A 14,259-nucleotide genomic window follows, 5' to 3' on the forward strand; every position below is an offset into this window, starting at 1 on the left:
GACTTTCGAGAGCAGATTAAGTTTCTCAACCGATTCCCGAGAGTGGATCAAGTCCGTCAACCGCAACATTCTAAAAATAGCTGCGGTTCTATGTGAGTCACAAACTATGCGGGAAGGCATCACGTGGTCAGCGTGAAATTTAGTTGCAGAGAAGTTAAATAGAATAGCATCGAAGTTTTAAAGTGTTCTGCCTAAGGTTTCTCATACTGACCATATGAGTTTATACCCTGGCCAGCCAAAGTGGTTGAACACTACCACAAACACCTTAGGTATAAAACCAAAGGTGAGGTCAGAAATAAATATATACATTTGCACTTTATTTAAAGTCTACTACATTGCACTCTAACACTGGTGCGCAACTCACATGATCTGTGATGTTATTTTGCAGGAACATAAGAGAATAGTTCTTTGGAAGCCCGTTTTCGAATTCTGTTGTGATGTTGGACACTTGTGACATACTCGTGCGAAGACAATGCCTCCAAATCATGCAAGAGTTGTGAATTTTCGGATACTGCTCTAGCATAGGAATAATCTCATTTATTCAAGATGGTAGTAGTATACATTCTTATTAATCAGTGGGAACGGTTGATTACTGACTAGGTCAGGTAGTTTTATATACAATCGGGTCGGTAGTCGCCCTTTGCTGGCCGGTACGGGCCGTTTCCACCTAATTTTTGCCAGTTTTAAGAGCCGTTCGAATATTCAAGGTGGGTGGGTATTCTGCACTCTGGTTGGATGAGTGGGGTTTTTTTTCTTCAATTCCTGAGCGAGATTCGGACTTGCGCACAAAGTAAAACTCCACAACTAAAACTGTCGTGTTGGGATACACCGCATATGTACTCTAATGTTATATCTAACATCCATCGTACTATATAATTGAATTGTTCGTCAGCTCTAGTAGGACTTGGCATTCCACTTAAAACAGTAACTGTAGGGTTTGTTTTGTACAATGTAACAATCGCTAAGTCCCAATGTGCGTTTCTATGATTCCATAGGTTCAATATTGAGATCTTTTCGGACACCTGTGCAGGTCCTTTCAGTCGTAAGCTTTCTGCCCTATGATACTTGTGTAGGTCCTTCATTCATATTCTACGTGTATCTGCATCACAGAAACGACCAGCCTGGGTGGATAATTGCGACAAATGGTAGAATATTCCGGATATATGCGAGCCTTTTATTCATTCTCCTGGTTTGCAACATTCTAATACAATGTTTCCCGGCAAGATCTAGTCGCTGATATAAAATGACTTCGGCTATGCCGCAGTACCTATCGCTACATTGGTATCTATCTTGATCATATCCTTTCGTGATACTTGTGTAAGTCCTTCATTCATATTCTATGTGCATCAGCATCACAGAAACGAACATCCTGGAAGGGTAATTGCGACAAATGATGAAATATTCCAGATATAAGCGAGCCTTCTATCCATTCTCCTGGTTTGCAACCTTTTAATATAATATTTCCCGGCAAGATGCAGTCGCTTATATAAAATGACTTCGACTATGCCGCAGTACCTATTGCTACATCGGTATCTTCGTTGATCATCTCCTTTCGCTTCTTTTCTACATGTTCACTTTTTCCACTGCATATTGTACAAAAGGCGGCACTCTCTTTCTCAACAACGTAGATCGATAAAATGTATTTTTGCTAGCCATCAACACTTTAGACTCGCCAAGCGTCTTACTTCCTTTGGCTAGGCGTGCATTGCGGTATGCAATCAGTTTTTCTCTCGTTGGAGCACCCGATGCAAGGATTTGGCCTGATATGTTCGATGTTCTAATTCTTCTGGCACTGCACTGCTAATTATAAGATGAAAAATAGGGGATCAGTCAAAACTGTGCCGAGCTTCATCTTACAGAGAAATGACAATCATTCTCAAATATGTAAAACTCACCTTGATACGTAGTCATTGTCGTTGTTGCTAGCTGTTGTTCTCATTCGACTGGATGTGCATTCCTTTTCTGCACTGATGAAAGAAGAGCCTGTCTCCAAATAATGTACATTTTCGTCAGCAAACACAAGTTTTATGGCCGAAAATGTACTTATAGTCTTTACACTAACTCAAATATAGTCTTTACATTAACTCAAATATCAGAGATATACAGCCTGGAGAATATCCTTTCACTGGTTTTCTTGTCGCATCTCACAGGCGAATTTTCCAAAATCTGTGATCAAGAGGGCGATTTAAACCATAAACTATAAATGTCAGTTTTTGTATTACATGTTGAAAATTTTCGATATCAATTTGATGCGGTTACTGAAATGGTTCACTCCCATACATCCGGCAGAATTAGGGGAGAGAATAAGGAGTAAAATATCTCTCACTTTTTCATATTGCTTGTTAATTTGATGTAGAGAAGCTCTCTCTTGATATTCCCCCGAATCAATCGCTTTTTCCAATTGCGGCATCAGTTTTTCGATACACGTAGTATTGCGTCTTGCATTTTTCCTGCGAACGGATTTTTGTTTTAGTCGTGATCATTAAAAAAAAAGCCCTTGATTCTCTCATCAGCATCGATTCAACGATTTAAAGGAACCGAATAGACATACCTGACAGATGACGTTGATGGAGGTGGCGCATCAGGCGTTGGTATTTTCCGTAGGGGCGAATCCTTGACGGTGTCACTGTTTTGGTCCGCTGAGCGCATCTTCGTTGACGTTTTTTTTTGTCTGTGCGTTTGAGCAGGTGATTCACAACACTTGGAAAATAGCTACACAATATATCACAAGCAACAAACTTAACAAGGCACCATATATAAGAATCAATATGCATATTCTCTGCACGTCGAAGGCCAGAGCTTTGAGACATTTAATGGCGAATACTTGTGTGTAGGCTTAAACGTCGCAGGATACCTTATACTTTTTAGTCTAATTAACTAGAAATCTATATAAATACACTGGTCAATTCAGAAATAAAAAATTTCAAATAAATAATCAGCCCAGATTTAGTCCCTTTTTATATATTTATATATAACTAAAAGCACATACGTTTATGACTAAAAACACATACTTTTATTGATAAAAGTATATGCGTTTCTATTTCTATCCACCTAATGTGCGTATGCCTACCAGTATACTAGTTCACTGTTCAAATATCGAAAGACTGTCCTTTTTACTCACATTATTATAGGTTCGATGTGACAATCTCGTGCCTGCTGTGCCGCCAACGATCAATGGTTACAGGTGACAGCTACATGCTGTACCTGACCCCCCCTTTCATACTTAATGAGTATTATTTTTTCTTCTTTTTAAGAACACTTGTTTTGAAGAGTGTGGCGTGGTGAACTCATGGGCATATTCGAATTGGGCACGCTGTTCGCGACTCCGTCACAGCGTCTTTACATGTCCCGCCTTATACGTAATAATGCTATACCAACTCAACACCTCTCAGAACGAATCTATCAACTGTGTGCAATACAACACGCCCGAAGCTGCGGGTACTCACCGACTCTAAGGTTGCTCGCCGCTATGCCAGAGTGTACAGGGTACTCGCCTGCACTCTAAGTATATAGACATACTTGCCACCTACGACTAAACACTCGTGTTTTAGGGGTTTAGGGTTTGTTTCTTTCCTGATTTTCTTTCCAATGCACTTATAGCAGCTTTGCATCGCGTCGTGTAGTGTTGTTCTTTAGATTTGCTGTATGATGCAACGTAGCATTCTCCTATAATAAAAATACTTCTACTACTTGCAAACTGTTTAGATATCTGACTCGTTCCATGTATGTGTGTCAGCTAGTGTGAAAGCTATGCGCATGCCGTATATCTAACTAATAAACTTAGTTCATGTGGATATCATATATCTTACTAATAAAACTTAATCTATGTACAAGTATTTTCTTAAAACAAACCTATGATATTGTATCATACATTCGTTCGTGCATTTGCCACACGCGCACGCAGAAAGAAGGCAACCCCGGCCAGACATACCATCAACCCAGGCTGCTTTAATCTTGTCCCAGCTGTCGCTGACGTCGACTCTCACGCGTCTGAATCAGCTTACGATATGCTGGCACTACGTTCGGATCGTCGAAGGCATCTGCTGTTACCCATGTAGGAGAGACTTCCAACCAGATAACCAAGTATTCTGATTACTGAGTCGCCTTGTTGTGGCGGTGTGATAAGATGTGTCGGAATGTCGATCGCTTTTCTCCCAAAAGTGATTTATCAAACGGTGGCTCCGTAGCGCGACGTACTAGCCTGATAATCTCAAACAGAACTGGACAGTCTTGAGCTCAGGCGGCTTGCTTTCGCCCTTTGCTCGTAGATGGTATTTCTGATTCTCCCGACTGTGAACTGCGTATGGTCCAATCAATGATTTCGTGGCTTTGGTCGTAGCCCCTTGGGTATCATGACGTTACGCATCGGATCAGTAGCCTCCGCGATAGTATCACCAGGTAAGTCATCTGTCAAATTTGCGAACGGGACATGGCGGCGACCCAAAAAAATCACTGAAAGGTGCAGACTTATAGCGCCGTAATATCCAAAGGTTCTGATAAAACATAGTAAACGGTAGACGCTCATCCTTAGTTCCGGACAGCCAACACATAATGCGCGCGCACATTTGTAGGGTTTTTTTGTACCGTCGCTCTGCAGCACCCGAGGTCTGAGGGCAGTATGACTGAGATGTCTTGTGTATGATTCTGAGTGCCCGCGTAATCGATTTTACGTCTTTACGATAATATTCACAAATTGGATACTCTCGTTACTCTGAATATTACGAGAAGAATCATGCTCATCAAACACAGACATTGATTCTGTCACCATGGTCTGTGCATCCTTTACAGGTTTTGCCCGAAGAATACAGTACCCCAACGCCACATCCAATAGATGTGGAATAAACTTGTTTCATATAGTGGATCAATGTGGCCACCATAGGAATGAGATCCAATTGTATATGATCGCACGGGTACCGTGCGGCAATACTCATTAAAGGATGGAATCCCTTATTCATAGTATTATTGCCTAAAGCACGCACGACATAATTTACAGATCCCTTGTTCGAATTGTGCCCATCATTCCGTATGCGTTGCAAAGTTACCGCCGGCGCAGGATGCCCTTGTTCATGAAATTGCTATGTTAACTGTACGCGACGATTTTCTTCCTCGTGCCCTGGATAATTGATCACTGTTGCTCCCACACATACTTCAGCAGCCTGTCCCGCAATTTGTCGTGTACGTCTAGCCATCTCCTCCTGTGCCCAGTTGTCATGATAACGTCTAGCTATCTCCTCCTGTGCCCAGTTGTCATGATAACGTGTAATAGCTTCATCATATTCAGGCACTTCCTGAACCAGATCGCACCCGAACGATGGATTAACCTTCTAGCCAGAGGGAGGTGCAATACGTACAACACAGTATGCTCCCTTTCCACAGACTTGTGTGCCAAGTTTCAAGTATGTATGGGCCGTATGCGAGATAAGTAGCGGGTCCGTCTACATCAACGACAGGTGTAATGGAAACCACGGCGTCCGTGTGTTCAACGGTAAATATATTGTTGCAAACGCCTTGTCAGCCAACACCTTGCGCAGTACCTTATGTATAAGGCGTCAGGGTGGGTTCATCCATGCACTGCATATACTCCTGTCATATTTAACTCAAGTGGCACACCATCGACCGGGAAATTCAACCGTACTGCCAAATACGATTGTGTAAAAGTCAGACTAACCAGGCTGACTATCGATGTCAATAAGTTAACGTAAAAGAAAGTACGATTTCAAAGTGAATTTGCAGAATGTAATTTTAAGTTTAGCTTCAGCCCTTGATAATGAGCTAAAAGATTAGGGGATTTAAGACTGAGACTGTTGTCTTTATGGCTCCGCTTTAATCACTCAATACTTCGGTCTAGATTTATTTGGTGTCAGTAACTAATATCAGATTTCATTTCAATGGATGTTTGATATTTCATTCTATATCATTTCATGCCTCAAAACAATCTTCCAATCGCAATTACCAATAAAATAACTTTAAGTCCAACTTAAGAAAATCAAAAGAAATCAAAAACACAATGATGGTACAGTGAAATGTCTGTACCTATACCCCATCACATGGTACCTAGCTCTCTATCCCATTGAAGGCATAGACGGGCACATCTAGTCGGGTGGCTAGGGAGGATCATTTTCATGCCCCATTTCTCAGTGGGCTATCTCGCGCTGGGAGTATTTGGTAATACAACATGTGTCATCAAGTGTCAATATCACCTGAGACTCACTCAATTGTTATATCCCAATATTCTGATGGAAAACATATCATTGTAGAAAAACCATCTTATCAATATCAACAGAGTCCCCGGCCTCTGTCGTATACAATTATATTTCCAAATATCCCAAAATAGATTATTTGTTTGTTTGCTTTCTGCCAATTCAATAGATCTATATTTGATTATTTGATTATTATACAGATACAAATATCTACAATTGCGTTTCAACGTATACCAGGTTTTATAACCGTAAAAGCGTTTAAACGGTAATACGTTTATAGTATACGTTACCATGTGCTTCTACTATAGGGATAATATTATTTATTTCAAAAAAGATAGATTACAATGTATGTATGTTACAAAGTAGGGACATATGGTATGGCTCTCATAGCCATTTTAGTGGTTCGGGAAAGATCGATGGGAAGAAGTGGTTAGTAAATTCCCGTTTGAAGCCTGGGCCAAGTGAGTCGACGATGGAGGATATGCGCTGAGTCAATTTGGGCCGGTGCTGACAGAACACTGATACCATCGAATGTGTCATGTATTCGCTTGCTGACCTACTAAGTAGCGTACCCACCTCTGTGGTACGGATCGGGTCTGCGCCGTGTAGTGCCGTGGAATGGGTTAGTGCAGAGTACGAAATACCGAGTAGGACCAGGTTATCCGGCATAATTCGGTCGAGGAGCAAGGATGGGGGTGAGCCAATGCCGCACCAGACCACGGATGCATTCGGTATGTGCTGGCTGGTCTGGATCGTAAGTATAATAAACGGAACCAACAAGCGCGATGATTTGGTTTGAACCGAAATTTGGAAGTAGTACTTCAACAGCGTGATTAGCCGGGGTATGGGGAACATATGTTGATGTGTCAGAGGCGGGTGAGGGTACGGTGGTTCTTCTACATGCTGGAGAAAAGATACAAGGTGTTCGTGGAGGGTCCAGATACCGTGGAAGTCGTGGCACTCCTGTAATTGCTGGAGGAGGTCAGGGCCAATGGGCGGCAGTTTCGGGCCTACCAGGATGCGTCGAGTCAGTTGTTGGATGCAGGTAAAGTGGCTGGTGGTGAACTTGTGGCTACCGGGGCAGACAGGGCAGAGACAGCCGTCGGTGCGGTAGTCGAGTAATGTGAACATGTACGTATTCGTTACAATCATAGCACAGAGCCGGATTGGTGTGGGCTCGAAGCAACGGTTGAAGCTGTCGTGTCTGGCTTTGTCTCGGTTTGAAGTTGGCGGTTTACCCATAACCAGTTGGTAGTAGTATTGGCGCCGGGCCATTGCCGCGATCTCCTTGTTGGACCAGCGTTTTGTTGAGTTCTTCCTGATGTCGTCACAGCGTTGGCGGAGGGCTACATGGTCGAGTGTACGCCCGCCCGTGGTTTTGTGTACAGTTTTCAGGTGAGCATAGATACTGTACGGGAAGCGTAGTGATGGTTTGTCGTGGGCCCAGGCGGGTTACGTCAGAGGGGTGAGTGTATTTGTGCAGGCCATTGAATCGAGTTGTATTCCCAGGCAGCCTCCGACGTAGTCCGCGAATGGTCGCACGGGTAGCAGGCCACAAAAGTGTAATGAGTTTGCTTGATGTTTGGGAAACCGAGGGTATTTAGTGCCCGTGATAATGGCTGCTGCTTCGAACACGGAGTCCAACTCATCCTTCCATATAGGCGGAGTCCAGGCAATAATGTTCAGGCCATATGTAGCCGTGGATAGGATGAATATTTTGAACAGTACGAGTCGGTTGCGGGGGTGTTGCCAACTGAAGCCATGGAAGCCATAAGCGCGGAAAGAGGCGATACCTTGTTAGAGTACAATGTAGTACACTTGAAATAAAGTGCAAATGTATGTATTTATTTCTGACCTCACCTTTGGTTTTATACCTAAGGTGTTTGTGCTAGTGTTCAGCCGCTTGGGCTGGCCAGGGTCAAAACTCATATGGTCAGTATGAGAAACCTTATGCGGAACACTTTAACACTTCGATGCTTTTCTATTTCAACTTCTCTGCAATTAAATCTCACGCTGATCACATGATGCCTTTCCGCATAGGTTGTGACTCACATAGAACCGCAGCTATTATTAATATGTTGTGGTTGACAGGCTTAATCCACTCTCGGGAATCGGTTGAGAAACTAAATCTGCTCTCGGAAGTCAAGTAATAACTCAACTCTTGAGAGTAATTTGAGCAACTTGATTAGCTCTCGGGAGTGAGCTAACTCTGATGACTTAGCTCTCGGGAGTGAGCTAATTCTGATGACTTCCATAAATCAAAGATGGTTTCTTGCTGTAAAATCTGGTCTGTGACCTGTAGTCTCTCACTCCCCCTCAATTTTACAATCAACAAGGGCTGAAGTCTGAAGGCTGAAAATTGGAAACTAAAGACTAATGAAGGCTGAAGACCTAAGACCTGGATTGTGAAATTATTGACTCGGTAGATGGATTGGGCGATAGGCGTTGAACCAATGTATATTTGTCGAAGACGTTTACGAATTGGTGCTGTTGAGTATTGTCTCGATGAAAATCGTTGAAAACGGTGTTTTTTCTTCTTCTGAAGAGTAGACGATCTCCTGTACAGTGACAGGCTTCACGACTGGCGTGGATAATCTTCTGTATGGGGACATGCATAACAATTTCGCAAGTAAAAAGACTCGAGATTTTCTTGAAAAATGCATTTTGCTTACTGAATCGGTGTGTACTGTGGCGTGGATGCTGTGGGACAGCTCCCTTCTGCGTTGTGGCATATTGGTTTGACTTTGGGATGTGGCCTGTGAGGCTGAGACTCAGAGACTGTGAGGCTACGATTTTCTCTTGGGTCTTGGAATGTGCGGCTCATATGCTGCGGTCTGGCTGCTATCCTTAGTATGGTTGCTTTTGTGTGAGGTTGTGGTCCCTGTAGGGCCTGTGGGCTGTGAATTTCACAATTTTGTTTGTATCCTGCGAGTGAATTTCTATACAAATTGTCACAGGTATGCAACTTTTACGATATCACACATAAAAATTAAAAGAGCCAGTAAGTACTAATATCATGTGTATCAATAAATACAAATTGTCTGCGGGATTCAACTTTAACTTCAGAGTACTTTTATGCCAAAACACTGTCGCACAAGTAAATACTTGGGTGTTTATCGATAGGAACAATTATATGAACAAATATATAGTTATATATTGCGTGTACATTATTTATAATCTCATTTTTACATATAATACAAACAGTTTGTACACACTCTTTTTACAAGGTACGATATATCTGTATATTTTGCAGTCGGAGATAGAAGCACAAAGCATTTGACACCTGCTTACCTTAAAATACTTACCTTTATTACAAATTGGACTATGTTGATACTGGCATCCGAGTCATTAGTCTGTCACGTATGTCGGTAAACTTCTCTCGGCTGAGTGGCTTCGTGAAGAAATCACTGAGTAGTTGTTCTGATGGTATGTATTTTAGCTTGATGGTGTTGTTCGATGTGAGTTCTCTGATGTGATGATATCGTAGATCGACATGTTTTGTTCGGCGGGATTTCGTGATACCATTTCCCATCAGTATTGCTGACTTGTCGTCCTGTTTTATGGTGGTGGGTTCTACGAGCGGAATGCCGAATTCTGTGGAGAGATTCCTAGCCCATACTGCGCCTTTGGCTGTATCAGATTGTGCTACGTATCCTGCCTCTGCTGTAGACGTTGTTACTAGTCGTTGCAAGTTTGTTCCCCACATGAATGGTGCATCTGCTATAATGCCCACTCGCCAGGTGGTGGATCGTCTTGTTGTGTCATCGCTAGCAAAGCTACTGTCTACACTCAGATAGGGAATACATGGTTCTTTGTTCGTGTATTCAAGTCCGAAGTCCTGAGTGCCAGCGAGATACTTCAAACAGCGCTTGGCACCTCTGAAGTGGTGGTACTGAGGTGCTATCAGATAGCGACTTAGGATCGAAACTGCAAAGCATATATCCACTCGTATTTGATCTACAAGGTATCGTAGCTGACCTACTATCTTGTTGTATTGTGTGATTGTTGGGACGTCTGAGCTGGCCGCCTTTTTCGGGAGATATGCATGTTTGTCTGTTACTTCACAGTCCGATTCTAGAATTGGCACCCATGCTGGTTTACAATCTATCAACCCTCCTTATTCCTGCAATATTTATCTTAGGTATAGTCGTTGATGGTAACGTACTCTTCTAGAGTGTATTTCCACTTGGCACTTGAGAAATCATAACGGTAGGCCCATATCAACAGTGTTCCATTCGCCTTTCATTGCGTCAGCTAGTTTCTGTCTGTCGGTCTTACTCTGGCATGCTGCAATTTTGTCATCTACGTGTACGATAATGAAACAAGGTCCACTGTGTGTTTGTTTGATGAACAGTGCTCCATCCGATTGTGCTTGTTTACAACTGTGTTGTATAGCAAACCGATGGATAGCTTTAAACCAGTAGTGTCCGCTAGGTGGTAGACCGTATACGCAACGGTCAACTCGACATACAACCTTTGTGTCTCCTTGCTTGTGCCTTTCGTACAGTTTTTTCTGAGACGGGTCCAATAGATGTTCGATGAGATTGTATCCTTGCGGTACTCGCATGTAGCTAGGGGTATCCAGTTCTTGAGTGAGGTAGGCCGAGGGTGTATCGTATTGTCGAATGTCCATGTCATAGTGTGCCCTTAGAACTAGACAGATCCTGAGTGTTTCCTTGGCTACTACTGGGGCATAGCTTTCATCGTAATCGACCCCCTGTTTTGCATTGAATGCTGCTACATTCAGACGTGATTTGAGTCGTGTGACTTGTCCTTATTCATCCGTTTTTGCCTTGAAGACCCATCGAGGGGGGAATAATGATTTCTCTCGCGGTTTGTTGTCAGCCAGAGTGAATGCCTTGCGCTGTATCACCAAGCTCTCCATCTCCGAACGTGCTGATTCTTCCCAGTCGGCTGCATTTTGCATATCATATATACCTTTGTATGTTTTCGGTTCCATTGCTACAGTTGCTGAATTGACAGTGTATGTAGTGCTAGAAGTTCTCTTACGGTGGCTATCGTGATACCAGTCGACATTATTATCACCTATCGCGAGGTCCCGCAGTTCTCGAGAGACTTGGCGACCTTCTGCCGTTCTTCTAGCTATGGTTGCTTCGAGATCATGTTGTGCTTTGGTAGTCGCTGCAGAAGCCTCCGACTCGTTGGTACGTACTTTACTCTCAGCAGGTTGTTGTATTGACGATGAAGTTATTTGTAGTTGGTCTGAGTTGCTCGATTTGTGTATCACAGTGGACTGGGCTTGTTGGCTAAGCATATCTTCCGTTGTCGATGTTGTCCCTGCGTCTGTTTGGAAATCGACATTCTCGATTTGGAGGAATGTACTACTGTTCGTAGTGTCAGGTGGTGCGATAGCGGTTTTACATTTGTTATCTTCCCAGGCAAAGAATTCATCTTCGAATATATAGACGTCTCGGCTTTGTATTATACGTTTGGTCAGAGGTGGGTATATACGATACGAGTCCGGTGTTGTGTCCAAGGGTTGCGCAAGAAGAATGCCACCCAGTGCTTTGTCGTCGAGTTTGCCGTCTGGATCACGGTTTATGTATGCGATGTGACACCCGAATGTTCTGAACATATCTATCGGAAATGCATATCTTGTAAACTTCTCGTATGGGGATGAGCTCTTCTCGTTGGTGGGTATAGCATTGTATATGTTGGTAGTTTGAATCAGTGATTAAGCCCACATAGTAGTCGGTAGACGTGCATACTTCAGTTGTGCAAGCATTCTAGGGGCCAGTGTACCATGGAGTCTCTCTACCTTGCCATGGTATTGTGGCGTGGCCGTAGGTGCGTACCTCGAGCAGTATCCCAAATACGCAAGCATGCGCCTCGTTACGTTTGCTGTAAACTGTGAGCCTCGATCCATTTGTATGCACTGAACTCGGTGATGACTTAAGATGTACCATTCATCGAAGGTGTGTAACATAGCATCCAAAATTGTTGTCGCTTTCAGATCGCGGATCGGATACTCTTTGGCCATGCTAGAAAAGTCGTCTATGATTGATACATAGTGGGTGTTGGATCCTATTGACGTTACGAACGGTCCTATTATGTCCACGAAGACTAACTCGAGGGGCTCTGTAGCATGTTCGTGCTGTCGTTCCTTGTTTGTATTCTTGTTCTTCTTCTTAGCAATAGTGCATGCTTTGCATCGTTCCTCTGGTTGCCTTATGCAGGGTAAATCTTTTGGGACGTAGCTGGGGTGCGCGAACCTGTTGTGCCATGAAATCTGATTGACTTTCTCCAGCGATGGTTCCACTGTAGTCATAGCTATGTCGTCGATGTGCACACAGTATATTCTGTGTTTTTCATGTACTGTTATGGTTCCAAAGCTTGGTAGTAATATGTACATCATGCTGTTGGTGAATTCAAATGAGTAATGTCGCGCTGAGAGTAGGCTGATACTTAGTAGTGCAGTTTTAAATGTCGTATCAATGAGTACGTCCCCCAAGTTTCCTAGCTGAGCCACATACTTCGGATAAATGATTGTACCATCAGCTACTTCGAGCGCATACCGATCATTAATGCGCATGTTGCTGACGAGATGATGTTTGTGGTACTTATAGGGAAGTACGTGTATGGTGGCGCAACTATCGCAAGCTAGTCAGTATCCACCTCTGGAATCTCTATCTGACTGATCATTCACCTCCTTGTTGTCGATTGTAGGGTTAATTGTGGAGAATGCAATCTGTCTGTTTGCAGGTAACTGGTCATCAGATACTTGTGCTGACATACCTTTGTCTTGTCTGCCGTCATGAGCTTGGCGTCGATTGCTCTGGGATCTATATGTTCTGTCAATGTCTTGTGAATGTTAGATATCTCGTGAATATCTACCATCGTCGTAGTCGCGTCGATTGTACCTATCTACTCGGTAGTCCTGTCGGTCCTGATCATTGTGATTATCGTAGCGGTATTGGTAGCTGTTGTTTCTGTTGTACTGTTCCACACGAGTACGGTAGTCACGATTCGAATAAGGTCGGCGATGCTTGTCATTGTTTTTGGGCTTAAAATCTGTAGTCTCTCATGTCATGACGAAGACCAGGTTTGTCAATCCGTCGATCGTAACGTTTACGACCGTCGTGGTCACGATCCTGATTATGTGGGTTACCAGCAACGCATGATTTGATTAGAGCTTGTAGCTTACGGCATTGCCCGATGGAATGCCAACGATTATTGCAGAATGCACAATTTCCTGTCGATATAGCTGCATGCGCACCGTGCACAATGGTTGATGGGTCACTTTCATCTGGATCCAATGCGATGAGGTACGTGGTGAGCTCATCATACGACATGGCCATCATAACGGATGTCTTCAACATAATCTTAACAGTCTGATTATCGTCGTTTACAGGCTGCCGTAGAATAGCGCATAGGCTGTTGTTAGACTTCGTACCTCCGGCGTTCTTGAATTTCACAAATGCCGTGTTGAGACGACTGATAAGGCAGGCGTAGATTCGTTCCGTTCTTGCGTGATGCGGTTCAGTTTTCCTTCTAATGTCTGGATATTATCTTCGGTCAGGGCTTCAAACTCGAGTTTCAGTGCGGCAAAAGCTTCCCACGGCTTATCAATGAATTGGCTGATCTCCGTTTGCAGCTGTGGAGATAAGGTGCGGTTGATAATCTGATATGCCTCAGCGATTTCCTTGGGTGTCCATCGGTTGCCTCTAGATGGGGTTGGATCGGTCAATATTGTTGGGATTCCTTCACAATTCACGGATAGAATTGTTTGGGTTTTCCAAGGAAGCCAGTCAACCTTCGATTCGAGAATAGTGGTGGTCTTAATATCCTTAGAGTTCACAGTAGGCATATTGATAGCGCGAGATCAGAGTGACCTGATAAGTTGATAGAGTACAATGTAGTAGACTTTAAGTAAAGTGCAAATGTATGTATTTATTTCTGACCTCACCTTTGGTTTTATACCTAAGGTGTTTGTGCTAGTGTTCAGCCGCTTGGGCTGGCCAGGGTAAAACCTCATATGGTCAGTATGAGAAACCTTATGCGGAACACTTTAACACTTCGATGCTTTTCTATTTCAACT

Source organism: Sphaeroforma arctica (assembly GCF_001186125.1).
Source record: "Sphaeroforma arctica JP610 unplaced genomic scaffold supercont1.503, whole genome shotgun sequence".
Taxonomy (NCBI): Eukaryota; class Ichthyosporea; order Ichthyophonida; genus Sphaeroforma; species Sphaeroforma arctica.